The 23,972-nt window shown below is 38.5% G+C and overlaps 1 protein-coding gene across 1 annotated transcript in view; it reads right to left on the bottom strand.

Annotated features, from left to right (window-relative positions):
• Gpc5 (glypican 5) overlaps positions 1–23,972 on the bottom strand; it is a 1,404,282-nt gene that overhangs the window by 244,069 nt on the left and 1,136,241 nt on the right.

Genomic DNA, 23,972 nt, shown 5'->3' with positions numbered 1-23,972 from the left:
AATAAATGACTAAGTAAATCTATTTGACTATCATTTTTATACTAAGAGCCTTAAGGATGCCATTGATGCATTTTGTGAAAGCCAACAACATCTAGGCCTGGGTCCTTCCCTTGAATGGCTTATAAGTCAATAAGACTCCCTTTGAGAAGACTAATTCTTCATTTACAGGCTGTGGTCAGTTGGAGATAGCGTCTGGGTTAGGATGGGGTGTGTGTCCTCTTCTCCTTTCGGTTCTATAAGCCCATTTGGTGGGAACCCGTGCAAGCTCTGTTGTATCTTGCAGACATTCATTCCTTCTCCTTTGTCCTCTCTGTTTCTTACAATCACTCCATCTCCTTCCTCAGAAATCTCTCAGCACTAAGGGAAGCCATTTGATGGTGACATTCAAGTTAGGGCTGATTGTGTCAAAGTCTCACGCTCTCTGAACATGATCTGATTCTGGGTCTCTGTGTTTGTTCCCATCTGTTTCAAGAGAAAGTTTCTCTGATGATGGCAGAGCAAGGAAAGGATTTCTGAATATGGAAGAATGTCGTAAGGAAATCTTTCATGCTACATTTCTTTAACAAAGCAATAGTATTCGAACTTCCCTTAGTTTACTATCCCATCCAGTCTCAGGTTCTTGGCTACCTAAGAAGCATCGCAAATGGGTCCCATCTCATGGAGGTGGCCTTGAGTCAAACCAAATATTAGTTTGTTACTCCCAGAAGTTATATGTTACTATTGCATCAGGATATCTTTCATATCAGACACCATTGTAGAATGTAGGATTTGGGACTGTGTAGGTATTTGGTTTTCTCGTTGGATAGCACGCAGAGTACCTTCCAGTATCACAAATGCTAGTTCATAGGAATGAAGCTCAAGAAAGGTAGATATCGCAACTACTCTCTGTTTGGTGTGTTGGGTAGGAATTGTCTTCAGGAATAGGTCTTTACCATCAGTTTTTGGAGTACCATTATTAGTCTTGGCAATACCTGGGCTATTTGTTTAGTGTCCATGAAACCACTTTGGTCAGCATCTTTATTAGCTGCAACCCATCCTTGGCTACAAGAGATGTCCATTTAGGGATTTATCTCCCCTGTTATTTGGCAGTTTCATTTAGATAGATTTTATATGTGAAGCATATATAAAGCACCAATGAATATAGTTGATCAAGTGTCTCCGTAGAAGGATGAAGCATTCTTTCGTGTGCGCCCAAAAGAAATGTAGCTGGATCTTGAGGTTGATCCATTCCCAATTTTCTGATTAACTGTCACACTAATTTCTACAGTGGCTGCACAACGGATGCAGCCCCCCCCCCACTTTACATTCTCACCTGCATGCACTGTCATTTGTTTGTTGCTCTGGGCCACTCTGACTGATGGATAATAAAATCTCAAAGAAGTTATGATTTACATTTCTGATGAATAAGGTGATAAACATTTCTTTACAGACTTTCAACCAATTGAATTATCTCTTTAAAGAATTCTCTATTCAGATCTCTATCCCATTTTTAAATTGAATTACCTGTTTTCTTGATTTTCAATTTAAACAAATATTTCTAACATAGAGATGGCCAATTTGATTTTTGGATGCCTGAAATGTGAACCAATATAGATAGTAGGTTAAACTTAACAAATTCTCGTCTTTAAAAAACTTTATTTTTTAAATGTGTTTGAGTGTTCTGTGTAGCTATAAGAATATAATATGCCAGGAGTGCCCAGAGAGAATTTTTTGGAACTAAAGCTACAAGGGTTTTAAACTGCAATATTGGTGTTGGGAACACAACCAGAGTCCTCTACAAAAGCAGCCAGCGCTCTTAACTTTTGCTACATTTCTTTAGTCTTAGTTTTAACTAGTTTAACATGAAAGTCCTACTATCATTAGTAGATGGCATGAATTCACTGAAATGTCAACAATGATTATTATTTTAACGAGACATGTTCATAGCTAATGTTATCAGTTTTTGTTTCACGTGGCTTTCTTGGGTTGATACATGCAGGGTGTCCATATAATCACAAAGCACATGAATACTAGGCTCCATTTACAGGGCTTTGTTTGAATTCTTTAGAATAAGATTTCCTATAAAAGGGTTATTCAGTTTGTCAGCACCATCTATATTAATCTTTAAAAGGATGAAGCAGCAGCTGGTTATGGAAGCACACACTTCTAAAGTTTCATTTGGAAGGGAATTAAAGGTGGCGTCTGGAGTTAGAAGCCATGTTGATCTGCATGAGATCTCGTCCCCAGAATCAAAGCAGAAAAATCACTAAGGTGAACTGTAAAAATAATATTTTGAAAGCTACAGGGAAAATATCAAGAGAGAACCACGCTAATAATGTTGTCATTGATTCTTACGATTTCTAGTGAGCTCTGCTGACCCTCTTGTCCCTCCACTGAGGGACTGGGAGGCGTTAACTGTTTGATTCTTACTGTTCTGTGTCCCCTAAGATCATGAAAAAAATGACCCAAATCCTGCCTTTGGTGGCTGGGGTTAAAAGTTGCATAAATATGAGCCATCGATTCCTATGTTTCCACATAGAGATCTATCTCGATATTATCTATTTCACCGAAGGGAAAGAGCAGTACATTAACTTGGCCTGAAAGAGCCCAACAATAAAAGGAGGCATTTATGTAAAATATTATTTTCCTTAGTTGCCTGTAGTCCTTTGTCTAAAGTTGAGGCCCAATCATTTCCCTTTTCATGAGCAGGAGAAATGGCTTTCCCAGAAAGAGTTCTCAAATTGATTGTCCAATATATAGTGTGCACATGAAAGCTATATACACAAAAATAACGTTATAGGGCCTGGGCTGGTTATGTTTATATATTTAGGAGTTTCTCCTTTCATCCCCCTCCCATTTGATTCTGTGAGGGCAGCCCTCCAGCTGTGTATCAGGGTTCTGCAGGATTAGGCACATCCTCTCACACTGGGGCCAGGCATGGCCGCCTTAAACTACATATGTGGGGAAAAGGAGGCATTGGATCAGCATGTGTGTGCTTTTACTTAGGTCCATAAGTTACTCGGTGTGTGGGATAGGTTTATGTTGACTTGACACAAGCTAGAGTTATCTGAAAAGAGGACATTTCAAATGAAAAAAGAAATGTCTCCATAAGATCCAGGTGTAAGGCATTTTTTTTTCCTTTTATTGGATATTTTATGTATTTACATTTCAAATGTTATCCCCTTTCCCGATTTCCTCTCTGGAAACTCCCTATCCCATCCCCCTCCCTTCCCCTGTTTCTATAATTGCTCCCCCAACCCACCTACCCACACCCTCCTGCCTCTCAGCCCTGGCATTTCCCTATACTGGGGCATCAAGCTTGACAGGAACAAGGGCTTCTCCCATTGATAGCCCTGCAAGGCCATCCTCTGCTACATATGCGGCTGGAGCCATGGGTCCCTCCATCTCTTTGACTGGTGGTTTAGTCCCCGGGGGCTCTGGGAGGTCTGGTTGGTTGATATTGTGTTCTTCCTGTGGCATTTTCTTTTCTTTCTTTCTTTTTTTTTTTGTGTGAGTTTCTTTATTTGGAGATCATGACAAGAAAGTGTAGTATATATAAGTTAGAATAATGTTTTTTTTTTAATTTTATTAACTTGAGTATTTCTTATATACATTTCGAGTGTTATTCCCTTTCCCGGTTTCCGGGCAAACATCCCCCTCCCCCCTCCCCTTCCTTATGGGTGTTCCCCTCCCCATCCTCCCCCCATTGCCGCCCTCCCCCCAACAGTCTAGTTCACTGGGGGTTCAGTCTTAGCCGGACCCAGGGCTTCCCCTTCCACTGGTGCTCTTACTAGGATATTCATTGCTACCTATGAGGTCAGAGTCCAGGGTCAGTTATGGGGACGACTGAACCCATTGTGGGTGGAACCATTATTGGGCTGCTGTTTCTGGGTTTTATAAGAAAGAGGGTTAAGCAAGCCATCTGAAACCAGTCAGGAGACAGCACTCCTCCATGGTCCCTGAGTCAACTCTTGCATCCAGGTTCCTACCACATTTCAGTTCCTGCACTGACATTATTTCATCACGATAAGCAGGGATGTGAAATTGTAAGACAAATAAATCCTTTCCCATCCAACTGGTTTTGTGGTTATGTTGTTTCATCACCACAATATAAACTGTAACAAAACCAAAACTGAAAAGAGCACAACTATTGTTCTAAATTCTCCTGCTTAATATACATGAGACAAATTTTCATTAGTTTAACAAGGTAGGGGTGTCTTTAAGATGTACAGAGACAGCTTTTCTTTTCTTGGATATTTTTTATTTACATTTCAAATGTTATTGCCTTTCCCGGTTTCCTGCCATAAGCCCCCATCCCATCCCCCTTCTCCCTTCTTCTATGAGGGTGTTCCCCCTCCCCAACCACCTCACTTCCAGCATTCCCACCCCGACATTCCCCTAAAAGGGCTTCTCCTACCAGGGTGCCCAACAAGGCCATCCTCTGCTACATATGAGGCTGGAGCCACGGGTCTGTCCATGTGTACTCTTTGGGTAGTGCTCTAGTCCCTGGGAGCTCTGTTTGGTTGATATTGTTGTTCTTATGGGATTGCAAGCCTCTTCAGCTCCTTCATTCCTTTCTCTAACTCCTCCAATAGGGATCCCGCATACAGAGATATTTTAACTGTTACCCAGTGTTCAGCTATAGCCAATGTGAATACGTAAATAAGTAAATCAAACTGGGATGCATTTTAACTGTACATGGATCTATGTATGTAATTCCTATAGGTTGGGTGCAAGTTTTATGAATTGTAGAAAGGGGTGGATCATAATCATTGTTACCACCAGCCACTGAAACTCCATGAAAAAATATAGATAGTAAAAGAAATCCTGCTGTCATTATGAGTGAGGCATGGTGAAAGTGAAAGTCTGGGAGAGGGAGAAGGAGGGGGAGGTAATGAAGAAAGGGAGATGGAGAAAGGGTGAGCAGATAGCAAGTAGAAAATTTGAGGATTTCTGTGGTGTAAAAGGTAGTGAGGGTTCTGCGCCCAGATTTAGGTTTAGTTACAACTGGAACTGGGTCTTCCTCAGTGAGAAGTAAAAACACAAAAGTAAGTATGATATGAGCTACCATCCCATAGGCACCAACGTTAGAGGATTCTTGAGCCCATTCCATTAAACAGTGCACCAACCAGTTTTATAGCATCCTTTGTGATATGATACTCTTCTTGAATTGCTAGATTGGATTATTTTACATACTCTATAACTTTTTAAAATAAAGGCATTACTGGTATTATGTAGCATAGGATAGAGAATTGTGTATGTATGTATGCAAATATATTTATAATATATAATATGTTATATGATAATATATACATATTTATATGGATAAAGGAATGCATACCCTTTCATTTGTGTTTTCATTAACCTTTCGAATATCGTGCCTATTTTTCATTGTCTTTGAGTCATTTGACATAACCTCTGTCTATCGTTTTTCTGTTTGTCGTTCTTAGTGTTTCCATTATCCATTTGATATATTTTTATGATATTAGAGACATTTACTACACTGTCCTGTGACCTAGAATCATAGTCACCATTTTATGTAAGGCTTCCCCAAACAAGTACCTGCAGAGTTGAACACCTGAGTAATAAAGCATAATGTCTTATTTCAGCACTATCAACAAATCAATAAATCTCAACTTTTAGAAGTTTAAAACCATCCTCACCAAAATATACTGGAAAAAAAATTGGCCTGACGATGTTCTATAATATCCTCCTTGGTATTTCAGTTTAAATTGAACACCTAAAATATAACAGAAGCCATAAATTATGGCACAGTCATTACTACATTTCTAGCTTTTGTCCTATATAATTTTCTACACATATATGATTTCCTATACTTCTTCATATGCCTGTAACATATAATACAGTTTTTGTTCAAGTAAAAGCAAATATTACTATGTATGCAGGATTAAAGTCACCTGCTCAGATCTCTACTCTCTTCCTTCCTCACCTTTTTTTATTCTGTTGCTTGAGACCACCCTATTTTAAAGGAGTCAAAATAAATTCTTAGTTATATCATTTATTTGTCTATTTTACATGCTTTAGGGTACATGTATTATTAAAGGAGGAGTTTGATAAAAGAAGTTTTGGAAAGGTTGAATACCATGAAGCATAATAATTACTGGTCTTTTTAAAACTATAAAAAGTTGTGTGTGTGTGTGTGTGTGTGTGTGCTTGTGTGCTTGTGTGTGTGCTGTTCTGACCACCATCAGCAGAAATTATTTTTGTCAGCAATAATTTTAGAATCTAACACTATATACTGTAATATTGCTAGCTAGATATATTTGTGTTTTAAAAAATCCAGGAAGGGTACTTAATTTGAGACCCTATAAGAACAACAATGCCAACCAAACCAGAGCTTCCAGGGACTAAACCACTACCCAAAGACTATACAAATAGTCTGGGCTCCAAATTCATAGGTAGCAATGAGTAGCCTAGTAAGGGCACCAGTGGAAGGAAAAGCCCTTGGTTCTGCCAAGGTTGGACCCCCAGTGTATGGGATTGTTAGGGGGGTGGTGGTAATCGGGGGTGGATGGGAAGGGAAACACTTATATAGAAGGGGAGAGGGGGGGTTAGGGGGATGTTGGCCTAAAAACCAGGAAAGGGAATAACATTTGAAATGTAAATAAGAAATAACTAATTTAATAAAAATGGAAGAAAAAAATAACGTCACAAAAAATTCCACGTTACCAGTCACCAGAGTAAAACAAGAATATTTGAAGGCAATCTCTTTCTGTGGTCTAAGGGAGGAATCTATGTATTTGGAAATGGGTCACAGTAGAAATTCTCACCTAGTACCTCATCCTCCGTGCAGTCCTAGAAAAGCAAACTTCTCCTTCTGTGGTTTAGGTGATCAATATATTAAATATATCATAATGTATATGATCTTTCTAGCATCATTTTACTCAGAATGTTTCCATAATTTATTAAATTTGCTTTGACACTGTGCTTCAATTGTCACCACCAAAATGACAGTGGCCTAAAGTGAGCCTTGGACTCGGGATTTCAAGAGTTTACATCTGCCTGCACCACTGGTGAGCTGCGTGATGTTTGGAAAGTCACATCAATTACGTGAGTGCTTCTTTCAACGTGAGATGAAGGTAATCACATGCATAAGACAAATTGGCAGATTTAATTATGTGATCTTTTAAAGGAGTATGGCTTTATTACTGCCATGTCAAGTTCTATTCCACAGTTAAAGAAGTACCTGATAAACTTGTGAAACTGCAGGATGATCAGACCAACATTCCACGACCATTCTAAGGAAATATAATGCTGTAACTATTTCTTACTTTTTTTATGAGAATGGAATCAAGATGCCTCATTCACACTCTTTATGTTTTCTGCTCCTTTCTAACACCGTGGTTTCAGGAAAAAATATATGATAAAGAATTAGGAGGGAGAAGAGGAGAACAATATATAGCTGTAACAGCACAGAGGGAATGCCATCTCTTAAACAGACTTCTGGATAGCAGGACACAGACAGCAGAAGCAGTTCCCAGAGCAGTCAGCTGGGCTGATAAACAAGTTTTGTGGAGAGAGATAGTTCAACAACTTGGCATGCTAATAATGTGGATAGGTCACTTCTAGTGGACTATTTGATGCTTTCCATTGCTCCCCCAGGTGTTTCAGGAAATCCACTGTCAACTGGCTACCTATCGTGCCTTCCTATGAAATCTGTCCTGTGCTGTGACAAAAGTCGTCACTGTGAAATTATTTAGAGGACTGCATATCATTGTGAGACAAACAGGATAAACTGCTTTGATTATGTTTGAGGACCCGGATTCCCTATTCGAGCCCTGAGTCTCAATGAAGATGTTCTGGGAAACAGAAGACTTGAGATAAAGGTTATTCATGAAGCAGAGAATAAATACATGGAGGATCAGTATTTTTGTTTTGTTTTGTTTTGTTTTGTTTTTTGACAGAGACAGAAATTGAGACTTACCAATATAGACACATGCTAGACTGTCTAACTTTCCACAGATCGCCTTGATGATTACCCTCTTAGGGATGTCATCACAGTATTGGAGACAAGCACCATGATCTTTGCAGTTCAGACTGGCATGCAGCTGGATATCTGGGCGAGCATCAGGACAGCTCATGTTGAGCTATGGATCACTACAGAAGATGGGTCCTAACTGTGACTGAGGCAGCAGAGTCTATCACAGAGTGTGACTTCAGGATAGGCAAGCAAAGATGAACATTTGGTCATGGGTAATGTAAGGAAGACATCTACAGAGGATTTGAGGACGGCTATGCAGATTAGATTGGCATGGCATCCAGGACAATCAGTCACGGAGCTCCAGAGATATTATTACTGTAGGGACAACTGTAAGCATAATACATAATGATAGAGGTGTCTCCCCCACAAAACCATACTCATGAGGAAAATGATTCTTCAGTGAGCATCTTTCTAGTCAAGTGATTGTGGTCTTGGAGGGGGCAAAGCCTTTTAATACAACTTCCTGTTAAAGAGATGTGAAGAACAATGACTGATAAGGTAGGAGAAACAGCAGCATTAGCTGGTTGAACTGTAATTAGACTGACAGCCAGGGAGAGACACCTAACTTGGTAAAGAGAAGAATCTTAGTAACCATAATTGTCAACAAAACTGAGTGTAGACTTGGGATTCATTCACATTTAGCAAAGTGACAACAGAAGGAGAAAGAACCATCTTTAGGAAAATGAAATATTCAATAGAGATGAAGACTGCCACTCTCCAACTTCTGTCCCCTAAGCCTGTTGTACTCTAGAAGTACTATAGTTTCTAAAGATAATTCCATCAAGTCCAAGGAAAGGGTACTGAGTGGGTAAAGAGAAGTTCTTTAAGTCATGCTGGGTCTTTGGACTCAAATACAGAACATGGATTCTGTATAAGTCACAGAGGAAAGCACTCCAGTTCAGCCATCTGAGAACGGCCCAGCAAAGAATGGTGAAAAGAAAATAGATGATATGAAAGTCTCAAAAGGCCAAACTGAGAACCCTAAGCTGTGGTCCTGGAGACAGAGGGAAGCATGTTCGCTAGAAGGAACTGAACAGAAAAGACGGCAAAAGAGAAAGACGGCAGATCTACACATAGGGCAAAGAGACATTTTAGGCACACTTAGTGTTCTCAAATGTAAAGTATATCCTCCCATCTCTGTTGTTCACCATGCTGTGAATAAATTACAAGTTAGTTTATCTTTATCTCACCAACTCATTTTAATTTTCGAGGTTGAAGTTAGTCTTTATAAAATTTTCAACCAATATCTAAACTCTTTAATTATGTTATATTTTTCTGTATGAGAATGACCCTTCTTTACTTCACTGCTTTCTGTGTCAAGTTTTGCTTTGTACAAAAGGTCATTGGTACCCTGATTGGCACATCAGGGAGCATTGAAAGGACAAATGCAGACAAAAATGTTTCTAAAAGTTCTGGCAAATGAATGTTACATATTTCATTAATTTTGTTAAAGCACACATTAACCACATGACAACCTTTCCCACTGAACCATGAGGAGAAAGAAATGCTGGAAACAACATTCTGCCCACAATATTATGTTTCTATCCTAATATACAGCCAGAATTATGTTCTACCTTTGATAGTAAGGGTGAATCCATCCAGAAAAAATGAGTGTGATTCTTAACTATAGGGTATCTTTTTCATAATTTAGATGGTATAAGGCCAACACAATAGTCCTGATACTCTGTAGAGAGCTATTTACCTTCACTATCATTGGAGAGACACCATAAACAGCACTAAGTGTTAGATGTTTGATAGCATTAAATTCAAGTTCCACAGCTTTATAAGGTGGGAGGGAGTGGGTGATTGGGTCGGGGAGCACCCTCATGGAGGCATGGGGGTAGGGAGATGGGATAGGTGGTTTCTGGAGACGAAACAGGGAAGGGGAATAATATTTGAAATGTAGATAAAGAAAATATCCAATAAAAAAGAAAAAAACAAAAAGATTTCTTTTTTTTTATTAACTTGAGTATTTCTTATATACATTTCGAGTGTTATTCCCCTTCCCGGTTTCCAGGCAAACATCCCCCTAATCCCTCCCCTCCCCTTCGTTATGGGTGTTCCCCTCCCCATCCTCCCCCCATTGCTGCCCTCCCCTCAACAATCTAGTTCACTGGGGGTTCAGTCTTAGCAGGACCCAGGGCTTCCCCTTCCACTGGTGCTCTTACTAGGATATTCATTGCTACCTATGGGGTCAGAGTAGAGGGTCAGTCCATGTATAGTCTTTAGGTAGTGGCTTAGTCCCTGGAAGCTCTGGTTGCTTGGCATTGTTGTACATATGGGGTCTCGAGCCCCTTCAAGCTCTTCCAGTTCTTTCTCTGATTCCTTCAACGGGGGTCCTATTCTCAGTTCAGTGGTTTGCTGCTGGCATTCGCCTCTGTATTTGCTGTATTCTGGCTGTGTCTCTCAGGAGCGATTTACATCCAGCTCCTGTCGGCCTGCACTTCTTTGCTTCATCCATCTTGTCTAATTGGATGGCTGTATATGTATGGGCCACATGTGGGGCAGGCTCTGAATGGGTGTTCCTTCTGTGTCTGTTTTAATCTTTGCCTCTCTATTCCCTGCCAAGGGTATTCTTGTTCCCCTTTTAAAGAAGGAGTGAGGTAACCCAATCACAGAAAAACACACATGGTATGCACTCATTGATAAGTGGCTATTAGCCCAAATGCTTGAATTACCCTAGATGCCCAGAACAAATGAAACTCAAGACGGATGATCAAAATGTGAATGCTTCACTTCTTCATTTGGATTTCTTATCCTGGAAAGGACATTCCGTAAGAAGATGACTTCATAGCTTCCTACCTGATGGAGTCAGTGTGATTGTAGCACTGGCTTTCAATTCTTCAGAAAATGCCTTCGTAGTTCTGCCAAGATCTATGCCAGTACACAGGCCCTTGTGTGTGTGTGTGTGTGTGTTTTTTTTTATTAACTTGAGTATTTCTTATATACATTTCGAGTGTTATTCCCTTTCCCAATTTCTGGGCAAACATCTCCCTCCCCCCTCCCCTTCCTTACGGGTGTTCCCCTCCCAACCCTCCCCCCCTTGCCGCCCTCCCCCCAACAGTCTAGTTCATTGGGGGTTCAGTCTTAGCAGGACACAGGGCTTCCCCTTCCACTGGTGCTCTTACTAGGATATTCATTGCTACCTATGAGGTCAGAGTCCAGGGTCAGTCCATGTATAGTCTTTAGGTAGTGGCTTAGTCCCTGGAAGCTCTGGTTGCTTGGCATTGTTGTACATATGGAGTCTCGAGCCCCTTCAAGCTCTTCCAGTTAGAATCTCATTGGATAACATATTTTCTTATTTGCATCAAACTTCTCAGGAAATAATATATTGAAAATTCTTATGGTGTAAAATCTGAGAATTTTCCCATATGTATCCAAGACTCCAAGAACTTAAAAATAAATTATTCTAATGATAATGACCAAAGTTCAATATTTATGGAAAAGTTGCTCACATGTAGATAGATAATGGCACAACTCCTGACGTGCTGTGTTTGCTTTGAAATGGCAGTTTTCAATAAATATTGAAATTAGGTGGTAATCATTGGCATTATGTATTATTTATCAGCATTCAGATTTCCATGAGCAGGGGCATCCTTTAATATATTAACCTGCCTTCAATGAGCTCAGGGAAAAGATCCAATTCCAAATGCTCTTCTCCTCGTTAAACAGTTTTATACTTTATCTTTTGTGGTAGAAATGTATGCACACATGCAGGGTCGCAAGGAGTTCATTATTACTCAATCATGTCTAAAAGAGCTCCTAGCTAAAAAATATTCTTCCAAGTACACCATGAAAATGAGCCTGTTACACAGTTTCATGATGATTCTTTAAAGCGTTTGTAAACACATAAGGTCCAAACCGTTAGTGCTCATGGAAATTCTAGAAACAACCACGAAAATCCTAGAGACAATATAGGAAAACCACTACTCTGTTTTTGGAAAAAAAATGTTGCTTGGTTTTATGGCTAAAGAGAGAGAGATAAGTGTTTTAAGAGGGAACATATAATGTCTTTAGTATCTTAATAACAATTAGAATTTTCATTTCAACATTTATGTGAGAATTTGTTGGAATATATCCCATAACTAGAACATAGTCTGGAGTCTTAAAATCCATTTGCTAAGTGAAAGAAGATTAGACTGATAAAAATGACACTGGGGATTTTAAGGACTGATGATTTTATAGCTGTTTGAATGTAAAGCTATGGATTTTTAAAGATGAATTTTGGCAAAATAAATATTTTGGATGCAGTACTCTACTTAAATGTGGACCATTATCTTTGACTTTGGCGTGCATTTCCTGAGATGCTTACTTTGAAGATATTGGATGCGAAATCCAGTCTCAGCAATCATTTCCAGACAAGGTGAGGGGGACAAGGACGGAAGATAAATAACGCCTAGTGAGTGAGTGATATGGTCAGGAGGTTAGAGCCGATCACCCTCACGGACAGGGAAGGAGAGTTTATGTTTCCTTGATCTCTTCCTAGGGTAGACCCCACTGCATCAATCACAACCATGTCTAATATGCCTGGTTTATAAGATTTTACACTGTGTGCTCTTTATCAAGTTTAAAAAGTATTCTGGATTTCCAGATACCTCTCAGATGCTCCAACTACCCAGTAGGTAATACCGTAACAGAGAAATGTACCCAGGCTAAGCAAAAATTATCCTGATAGCACATCGTTTCCTTTTGGGGGTTTTGTATGTTCCTCTCAGTTCTGCGCAGTGAGATTTGTAGATGAGCTGCTGATCTCTTCAGTCATGTGAAGTTCTGTGCACTGGCTGAGGGTTGGCAGCAAGACGGTTTTAAATGTAACAGCATTGTGCTTTGCTATGCTCTTCCTAAACAAAATATAAATAATTTATAGAGTATTAAGACATTTAAATTGGAAAATGTTGAAAAAGATTAGAAATGGGGTATCGTAACTAGCTATGCTTACTATAACAAATACCAGAGATAATTAGAGTATAAAGAGAAAAGGCTCAAAATTTCCAATTGAAGTCCACTGGCATGTAGCTTTAGGTCAACGCTGATGCAATACATTGTGGCCAGAATATGAGAAAGGAGCAAATCCACTGACCTCCTGGCCAGAAAGAAAACATATACGTACTTACATACTCACAGACACAAACACAAATACACACACACACACACACACACACACACACATACACACACACATACACACACAGAGAGAGACAGAGACAGAGACAGACACAGACACAAACACAGACAGACACAGAAAGAGACAGAGAGAGAAAACTGAATAAGCTGGAGCCCCACCCGTTTTAAGATTGGGGATTTAGCTCAGTGGTAGAGCGCTTGCCTAGCAAGCGCAAGGCCCTGGGTTCGGTCCTCAGCTCTGGAAAAAAAAAAAGAACTCACTAAAAAATAACCTTAAGGGGTCCCTGCCCTGAGGCCTTACATGCTAAGGTTTTCAGCCTGTCCCAATAACTCCATCTAGGACTGATTATTTAGCACTTGAGCCCTCTTGAAACATTACAGATCCAAACTCCCACCCTGGGTTATCCTTCACTGCGAACATTTTCAGAAGCAACAAAGGAACTGTGGAATACCTGGACTAAGGTGAAATCAGTCATCCTATATATTTTCTTTCACAAAAAGCTTTCGCCCCAGACTTAAGAAATTTTAGCTTTTCCTAAATCACTGTAGCAAAAACATGATGAAACCTTGTAGAAGTTCTAAAAGCAAGGCAATGAAAACTACATGTAGGAAAAAATGGTTTGTACATGAATAAAAAACAATATGCATATAATATTTACTTATAGATAAAGACTATATTGATCATGTAATCCTTACTTTATTTATATGAGTACACTATAGCTATCTTTAGACATACCAGAACAGGGTATCAAATCCCTGTAAGTTACCGTGTAGTTGGTGGGAATTGAACCCAGGACCTCTGGAAGAGCACTAAGTGCTCTTAAGCCCTGAGTCATCTCTCCAGACCTGGTCATGTAATCCTTATGAAGGTTATGTGCAGATCCAACCAAAATCAGCAGGCTCGCTCTCATAAATTTATCTGGATAAATATATGTATATTGTACAGCATCCTGAGACGTTCTTAAAGGCTCTTGTTCTTACTCAAACGACAGCATACACAGCAACAATGAGCTTAGACAGTTCATGTTGTCTAACACTGACTCTAGTCAAGTTCTAAGTTCAGTAGACACAACATTTAATTTCATTTAGAAGAAGAGAATACATAAACCAACTTTACTCAGAGAAGTGTCGTCTGTCTTTATACTTAACTTCAATTTTAATACAACTCGTGCCATGATAGATTGTAATGTTGTGAATCTTGGATTTTTCCTTACTTCAGGGCATCAATGAAACACAATTTAAGATCAGCTGATTGTGTCTCACAAGGTTTTCATGCTTGAAAGCTGGGCTGCATGGTAGGAGCCTGACCCTCATTATTGGTCAGGTTAAGATCCATCACTTTAACTGGTCTCAGCACACAGCACTCTATCTCTCTGCTTAGACCCCGAGTCATACATGCAAGTTAGATAAGCTTTTATCTTGTGAAGCAAAACACCTGGTGATTTCTCCTCTTATTTTTCTTTGACTTTTGTTTGAATTCTAGTTCAAACAGGTAATATCTTCTTGTTGTTGTAAATGACAAAAGAAAGGAGGTAATGACTTGTTTAAAGAAGTAAGTGCCAGGACTTTTAGTTTAACATGACCAGAGTTCTGCTGCAGAATTTCTTTGTTAGGCAACATTGGCCTGTTAGAAATAAAGCACCTCTAAGCAAAAAAAAAAAAAAAAAAAAAAAAACAAAACAAAACAAAACAAAACAAAACAAAACAAAAAATGGGTAAAAGGAAAAGTAACTGAATCAAGTCTTAGCTGGGCAAGTTCAGCTAGGGGCTGTCAAAGAAAGAAGCAGATCTTTATGGGATCCAAGTTTCAATCTTTAAAAGGAGGAAGTAAGATAATATGGTCCTCATGTTTTTAAAGTAGAAAAATGCAGGGAAAACTTGTAAAAATCTACATAAAAAGCAATTCTGCAGGAACCAATGGTTGGTAGTAATCTGTCTAGGTCAATCTATCTCTGTAAAAGGAATCTTATCGTAATCTGGGAAAACATTAAAAACATAAAAAATCATTTATAGTGCATTAAAATTACCAACTATAAATAATGGAAATTCTAGATTTAATTTCTATTCCTTGAATCATGTAAAAATATGCTCTATTCCTGCGCCAGTGAATGGCTTCCAATGATGTAATATGCTGATATATGGCCATGTCATATGAGAGTCATGTTTATCAATATCTAACTTTTGACTACTTTTCTGTGGGACTGTGGATTCAGTCCTATCTTTGAGGAAGTACAAGGGGAAAGTATACAAAGGTTAACCAATGAAACCCGATACACTTTTCTCAGGACTCCCGTCCATTGCCACTTCTCCTCCATGTGCTCCCCACAGTATGCAACGACTTTTGAGGCCACAGCAGACTCCTTCCCTGGGATGATGTATGAACCATTTAACTAGGGACACAAACCCTACACAGAAGGCCAGGATCTAGTGCACACCCACAAAATATGATTCACCCCAAGCTCAGTCCCCAGAGCTGAGACATTTCCTTTCTTTCCCTTTACACCTTTTCAAAGCTACATATGTGTAAATTTATATATTGCAATCTTTCTAACATGACACCAATTGTCTTGATTGTCTAGGACGTTTACAGGACTAATTAAAACTTAAGACTATATTTCCATTTTTCAGTCTTTTCTTGTGGTCATTGAAAGAACCACGGCACACTGCTTCCCCGATTTGCATCCTATGCATTTTGCATAGCTACAGTGCTTGGCAGTTTACTTTCTGATCTCTGTGATGCAGAAAGGTTTTGCAGCAATGAATTAGAGGCAGAATTCTAATTTAACTATTTGCAAAGTAGTACTTTTCTTTTGCCCAAACTGATTGAACTTCAAAGTCTCCCTAAGATATCATGCATAATTTATTGGAGGAGAAGGAAACAATAAAACCCAGGACAAGAACTGGAACACTAGTGTTGTAAATGAGCTGCAGTGTCAAGAAAATGCTTGTGCGGAGATGAATGCAATTTTCAACATTAAAAAAATATGTAAGTCTGGTAATATCTGAGGATTGGTTGTTGCAAGAGCAATTCTTACAGAATACTGACAAGAGGAAGAACTTAATAAGATTGGCACTGTTTTTATTTCATTTTAAGTGGTGCTTCTTTCTTAATCGTGTATTCCAATCACAGAGTATTAATTGCTTTAGACCCACATTCCATCATGGACTGATTAAAAATTCCCCAATCAAGCTGCATGGTGTTCATGTATGTTCAATAATTTAGAGATGCCTCAGGGAGATTTAATGTCACCATGAGTTGATGTTGACATCCGGCAGCGACTTCAAGCACTAGATGGCTTTGTCCCCAAAAATTGTATTCAGATTTCATCCTAAAGATTCATGAAAGTTCCACAAGGTCATTTTTGCTATGCTTTCCCCACCATAAGAAACGTTTGGAACTGGACAAGAAAAGAGAGCTATCTGCATTGTCCGGACAAATCTATACTTGAAATGTCAAAATTAAGCATAAACTGACGACAGTAATAGGAGCTTCTGTTGCTTTTGTAGATGACCAACCGACGTCAAAGTGAAACTGCTTAGAAGCGCTGGACTCATGCACAAGCTCTAGGCGCTCATTAAAAATTAACCTTTTCAAATAAAGTAAAACAATCTGCCTTCACACAGTGCTGCATTCAACTGGCAAAATTAGTGCAGAAATAAAAACAATAACCTATGAAATCAAAGTGCATAATGGCAATTGTTCCTGTGCTTTGTATGATCTGCCACAAAATGCTTTAATTTTTAGAGGAAAATATAATTTAGAACGTTTTATAGGCGAAGTACACTTTTAAAAAAATATGATATGATCGTCCTCAGAGGGCATTTATTATCTATGGCTTCTTTAAAACTTAGAGGTCAACACATCCATTGATGTTTTCAAATATGTGGTAGTCTATTTGACTGCTTAAGTGTATAACTATTTATGAAGTAGATATAACTTTCCATGTTCATTTTTCCATGTGCATTTCAGAGAAATTCAGAAACCTTTCATTTTTTTAACCCAAGGCCATATTTTTCAAAGAGTTTGACTAAAATTCATTTCTGTAAAGTAAATTCCATTAGTTCACTGATCTACATTTTCAAAATGAGTGAGTATTATCTTTATTCTGAAACAGGGTCTTATTGTGTAGTTGTGGTTGTCCCAAAACTACTATGGGATCAGTGGCCATCAGATACACACAGATCAACATGCCTCTTCCTCCAAAGTGTTGTTGGGCTTAAAGTTATAGGTCACCATGCCCAAGTTAATATTTGTGAAAAATATTTCAGCTATTTCTTATTTATTCATTGTGGCAAAGAAATATAGAAAGAGCTTATAGTTTAAGTATCAAAATTCTCTCTCTCTCTCTCTCTCTCTCTCTCTCTCTCTTTCTCTCTCTCTGTTAGCTTATAGGAAGCTCAATGCTCTTAAAATTGACTGAGATCAGGGCAGGAGAGTTGGTCAGTAGTGTAAAATACTTGCCGCTCTTGCTTAGTTTGCTTCTTGACACCCATTTTTTGTGTCTCCAAGTTACCTGTTGCCTATAATGTCAGCCTCAGCCATCTCTGCTCTGGGATCTATATGTTCCTGGCTTCATGTGTGCACACACACACTCCTCAGGCATCTGCACTTAATCACATTCATCCACACAGACCCGGAGTCTACAGGCACCTGCCCTCATGTCTGCATCCACTCATAGAGGCACCCACATGTAGACAGAAATAAAACTAAATCTTCATAATAATTTTAAGATTTAGTCTCAAGCAACTGAACTGGGGTTGAAACTCTGTGTTGAAGAAGCGCAGCTTTAGTCTGGAGGAGACAACAATGTCAGCGCTACAACTTAGCCTTGACCCTTGAGATTTCGAAGGCAACCTGTGCCACACTCGTTGGTGTAATATCTTGAATAGACCAGCTAATCCATAACCTTAAACTGTCTGCAGATTAGTTTATTTTTAAAGTAAACTTAATGATTTTATTTTAGCATACTATACTTCTAAATTATATAACTTACTTCAGCTTAGAAAATTTTGGTGAAAGCCAAACAAAACTAAATCAAACCAAAACCAAGCCCCGGGTATAATGTGAAGGTTCGTGGAAGGAAAAGAGTTTAAAAGTTGGGGATAAGGATGTTGCTGCCAGGAAGAAACATGTTCTCCTGGGCTACAGAACGAACAAATTGGCTCACCTTCCAGGATTAGCAGGACACTGCACATTCCAAAAGGGATCCTGCTTCCATGACTTACTCTAGATTGTGGTGGGGGTTGAACTGTTTAGAATGAGACCTTACACCATTATATCAGAACACTAACCAACTTTCTGTTGCTGTAATAAAAGACATCGAGGAGGAAGGGTTTCCTTTTAATCTCAGCTTTTGATTTCAGCTGGCATCACGTCAGCTACACCACAAAGCTGCACATAGCAGCCAGCAGTTGGGCGAGACCAGAAAGCTCAAAGACGAAGGAAAAAGGATGCTAGCATTTCAAGTGCCTCACATGGTCTGCTTCCCCTCCGCTGACATTTAGATCCCTGCTATCTGACAGTCTATTCAGTTATAAATAAACGAGTAGACTAATCACTGATCAAGTAATTAGTTCAGGATCCAGTCCCTTCTGAAGGATCCCACCTGAGAATATTGCTACACTGAATATAAAGTCTTCAGTATGCGGCTCATCTTCAAACAACACACCATATCTGGTTTTCGACCTTCCTAATGTGGTGAAGCCTTAATATAGTATTTCATGTTGTAGAGGTCCTAAATCATAAAGTTATTTATGTTGCTACTTCATAACTGTAATTTTGTTACTGTTATCATTCTTAATGTAAATAGCTGTGTTTTCTAGTGGTCTTAAGTAACCCTGTGAAAAAGTTCTTCTACCCCCAAAGGGTCATACCCAACAGGTTGAAAACCACTTGGCTTAGATTATGTGCAAAGTCAAAAATTTTTGGTAGTTGCTTTACTTCTGGGAAGTCGGTAATCAGCCAGGTTGTTATAAAAGGCTTGGATGAGTGCCATTCTGGACATCTGTTAGCACGTGCTGTCATAAAGTGTTACAGAATTACATATGTCCTAGAATTACATATCCTTAGGATGTGTTGCCTTTGACATAGTTCAATTACTAATCTGCTCGTCAATCCCCAATCTGAATGCGAAGCGCAGTTCAATCAAGAATGGGGCTGTAATCTCTCGGAGGGAGGGAAAATGCAAGCAAGCAGGCCCTTTCTGTTCTCAGAAGCAAGAGGTTCCACCAGTGAAGGTGTACTGAGCTTATGGACATAAGTCTCCCAGGTGGATCTTTAGTGAGCAGAAGTTAGAAGCAGCTACTTTAGGAAACAATATGAATGTTAGCTTTCTGTTTGTGACCACTCTGTAGCCAGTAGAACACTAAGCAGGCACAGCTCAACAAGTAGGGGAACGAGACAGGATAAACTTATATTAATGCTACTGACTGTGGCGCTGGTGAGCTGCATGCCTTGAGTGCCCCAGAGGTCCCAGAAAGCATCCTCTGCAACGCTGTAATAATACTTATGCACTTACAGATGTGTGCACTTCCTTTGTAAATAATGACAAATAATGATGATACATAAAACTTCAATAAATACAATACAGCAATTATTTTCCAAGGTATTATGCCCTAGAGGGTGTATATAAGTGCGTATGTGTGTACGTATAAATATTCTGACTGTCAGCATTGAATGAAAGTGAGCTATGCATAGAAATGATCTATGACATATGTCTGCATATCATAGTGATAATAACACAGAAAGTATATTAAAATTTATTTTAATAAATAAAGATTACCTAATCATGGAAAATGTCAGAAGAAATTTTCGTAGGCTCTTACCTTTACTATGATCCATAGATTTAGAGATTTCTCTCTTCCAAGTTTAGCCAGTTAAAGCTAGATTCCTCTTCTGTTTTTATATAGTTGAAAATTAGCAACACAAAACTATTAACATTTCAATGTTTTAGTATGAATGTTTAATCCTGTTGGAAGATTTCAATAATTGTTATTTAAAGTAGAACCTGGAACCGTACCTTGGAAGAACTGTGTTAGAGATATAAATGTATACAATGGGTAATACCATCTTCTGCTCCTTCAGAAATTTACTTTTAGGTGAGCAATGACAACCACATAGTGAAATAACTATAGTGTTGGGAGTAAATTCGAGATGCAACAAAACAACTTTCAAGGAAAGACAAAACATTTAAAATACTATTTAGTTTATAGATTATAACTGATTCCCTAACTCCTGAGAAAAGCATTTTATTTCAGTAAAGAGAAGTCATTTACAAAGGGAAGAGCTAGAGGAAGCTGAGGAGGAGGGAGACCCTGTAGAAGGACCAGCAGTCTCAATTAACCTGGACCCTGGAGATATCTTAGACACTGGATCACAAACCGGGCAGCATACACCAGCTGATATGAGGCCCCCAACACATATACAGCAGAGGACTCCCTGGTCTGGGTTCAGTCAGAAAAGATGCACCTAATCCTTAAGAGACTGGAGGCCCCAGGAAGTGTAGAGGTTGGTGGAGTGGGTGGGGTGGATGGGGTGGGGGGTGTCATCCTTGTGGAGACATGGGTTGGGAGAGGTATGGGATGTGGAACAGTTGGGGGTGGGTAGACCAGGAAAGAAATAAAATCTGGAGTAAATAAAATATAAAATAAAAATAAATCAGTACAAATTATATTTGAACAAATTAGGTCATAAGATCTTAAGATTTCAGCTTCTGAGATGTTCAGGGTCAAAGGAATATTGTATGCATGTTTTGGTTAATTTGAATTTGTATACAGTTAGACAAAGTAGCAATGAACAAAAATAAAATTAAATATGAAAAACATGGGAGTTAGAAGATGACTCAGTGAGTAAGGACGTTTCTGTGGAAGCATGAGACCCTGCGCTCAGAGTCCTAGAGCCTATGTGAAGCTGGATACAGTAGGGCTGTCTCAGGGTTTTACAGCTGTGAGTGGACACCATGACCAAGGCAACTCTTCTAAGGACAACCTTTAATTGGTGCTGGTTTACAGGTTCAGAAGTTCAGTCCATTTTCACAAAGGCAGGCAGGAGCATGGCAGTGTTCAGGCAGGGATGGTACAGTCAGAGCTGAGAGTTCTACATCTTCATCTGAAAGCTACTAGAAGACTGGCTTCCAGGCAGCTGAGGAAGATGTTAAAGCCCACTCCCACACCCACAAGGACACACTTCCTCCAACCAGGCTGCACTTTCTAATATTGCCACTCCTGGGTCAAGCATATACAAACCATCTCAAGAGCCCATATGTAATCAAAAATTCTGTGGAGAGATAGGAGGTAGAGACAGGAAGATCCACAGAAATTAATTGTGCAGCTGGCTTGCCTTGTAGAGTGGTTAATAAAAAAATCATCTCAAACAATGTAGAAGGTTAGGATAAATACCCAAAGGTATAAACACAAGAGTACATGCACACTGTGATCTGTGAAGGCCTGCATACAAACACACAGAGAATTGTGAATTGTTTTGAAAAATAAAGAAAACACAAACATTTCCTTTACTGTTGTTAAAACGACTCCAAATATCTTCTTATTCAAAGCCACCATAGACAGGTAGTAAAATGTATCAAATAAATAATTTAAAATAAATTGCTAGCTAGTAAACAAGAAAAACCTAAATAGCAAGTTACACAACCAGAATTTCAAATGAGATCACAGGACATCTAAGATCATGGTATGTGTTCAAAGCTAGCAGTACTTTTTCAAAGTATAAATGGGCTGTTGTCTAAAAATGTATTGCTAGAAACACAATAAATCTTCCCTTGGGAAATATCCAGAACATATCAAAAATTTATGAACTTGAAGGTTGACCACAACAGGATATAATTCGTATATATAATTTATTTTTGAAATTAAAATAGAAATTTTATATATGTTACAAAATTATTTATATATATAATTAATTTTAATATATATTAATATAATAAACATTATATATATAATACACACATATAATACATAGTGTATATATATATAGTATATATATATATATATCCTACTTAAGCTGCCATAGTAGTCATTCATTGCTTTTTCCCTACAATTCACCTACTCTCAATTTGACTATGTGGTAATAGTCTTTGTCAGGGTAAATAACCCTTTGCTTTGATAAAATCACTTGCCTGAATTCACAACAAATGTTGTATACAAGACTTAATATATTATTTTCTTAGTTCTGTGATTTTAGAACTTCATATCCCTGCTTTCAATGTTCTGAGGAAAATCCAAGTTCACAACCAAGCAAACTTGGATGAGGTTAACATATATCTCATGGCCTTTGTAGTAGTGGTATATTGAGTCTTACAAACAATAAGATTCTAAGGATGGATTAATTGTGTTATGAATTCAAATGAGCTAGTAGCCATATATATATATATATATATATATATATATATATATATATATATATATGCTCTTGGTTTTACTAACAGGTTTCCCTGAGTGAATGAGCTTAAAAGGTCCTGGGAAGAGTTCACTACAGGTATGAAACTTGGGCCACTGACTGTACTGTTATTACTTATCTTAAAACTAATCAGATAATAATTTGAGAGGCAGCCAAAGTTTGAATCTTTAAATCCATCTACATAAGAAGTTAGTAAAATTATTCATCTCAAGCTTGTACTTATTGGCACAGTAACCTATCAGAATAAAAAAAAAGTTTAAATAGCAGAAGATCAGACCTTACAAAATTCATAATAAACAGGTAATATTCATAATAAAAGGAGTTGGAAGGCTTCTAGGAAATGAAAGCAGCAAAAATAGAAACCAAATCAAAGGCACCAGAGAGTTTTCTGATCCAACACGAAAACTCATGTAAAGTTGGTGAAAGGAAATTAACGATTTGAACAATAAAGTAACTCTGCTGTACTCCAGCCTGCCTAGCAATGATCTGCATCCACATGCATTTCCATTGCATAGCTTGACTGCAAAATTTAATTAAAAGCAATTATAAACACAACACCTCCAAGCTACTGAAGATTTCCCAGTCCAATCCTTTATTTTTGAAATATCTTATTCACATAAAAATCTAAAAACATGTGTTGCTATTGGTCTTGTCATTTGGGTTTGCCTTGAGAAGAGCTGATGTGGTGTCTAACTCAAATACATCCACAGAAGGTAAATCTAGACTCGATGACATGCCCACAACAACCCAAGGTTGTCCGTACAAGTGAATGGAATTATCCCTGTGGTTTCACATTGGCCTCTATAGACTGTCTTTTTGGAGCAAACTCCAAATGGAACGCAGGCACGGAGTGGTCTTCAGTGATGAAATAACTCAATTATGAAAGCTGACTGGATGGATCCAAAGTAAATGAACACATGACTGACTGACTGACTGACTGACTGACTGACTGACTGATTGACTGAATGAGCGAACCCAATGTCACAAGGCATTTAAGGATGTAAATTCTAATGTAAAGGCAGATTATGCCAATCTATTGATTCCTTTTCCTGAATCTTGTGGTTCTACACGGAAGAAATGCCAATGAATAAAAAGGAAATCCACGTCTAATTTTCTTACAGAATTATTTTAGAGAAAAAAGATTATGTAACACTTTACTTCCCGGTGACATGGTCCTAGATTGTCTTTGAAGAAGAGGGGTGAGGAAAAAAAAGAAAGAAGCCCCAGATCCTCATTGCTCCATTCATTACTCAGAACCACTCAGCAATATCTGTGGGAGTGTAATTGATTTCTTCTTGTTTATTTGATAAGCCTAACACTTCAGCCGGCAGGATGTCAGACTCAAATGTAGGTTTATAGTCTCTTCTGAGGATGCAGTTAGTCAGATATGATGTAGATAAAATATCAGTCTGGCTCCTGAATGTCTTCTCAACATGGAAATAAGTGCCCTCTGTT

Source organism: Rattus norvegicus, chromosome 15 (genome assembly GCF_021556685.1).
Source record: "Rattus norvegicus strain SHRSP/BbbUtx chromosome 15, alternate assembly SHRSP_T2T, whole genome shotgun sequence".
Lineage (NCBI taxonomy): Eukaryota > Metazoa > Chordata > Mammalia > Rodentia > Muridae > Rattus > Rattus norvegicus.
Note: the sequence above shows the minus strand (reverse complement) of the source record. Positions and strands in the feature narration are given on the sequence as shown.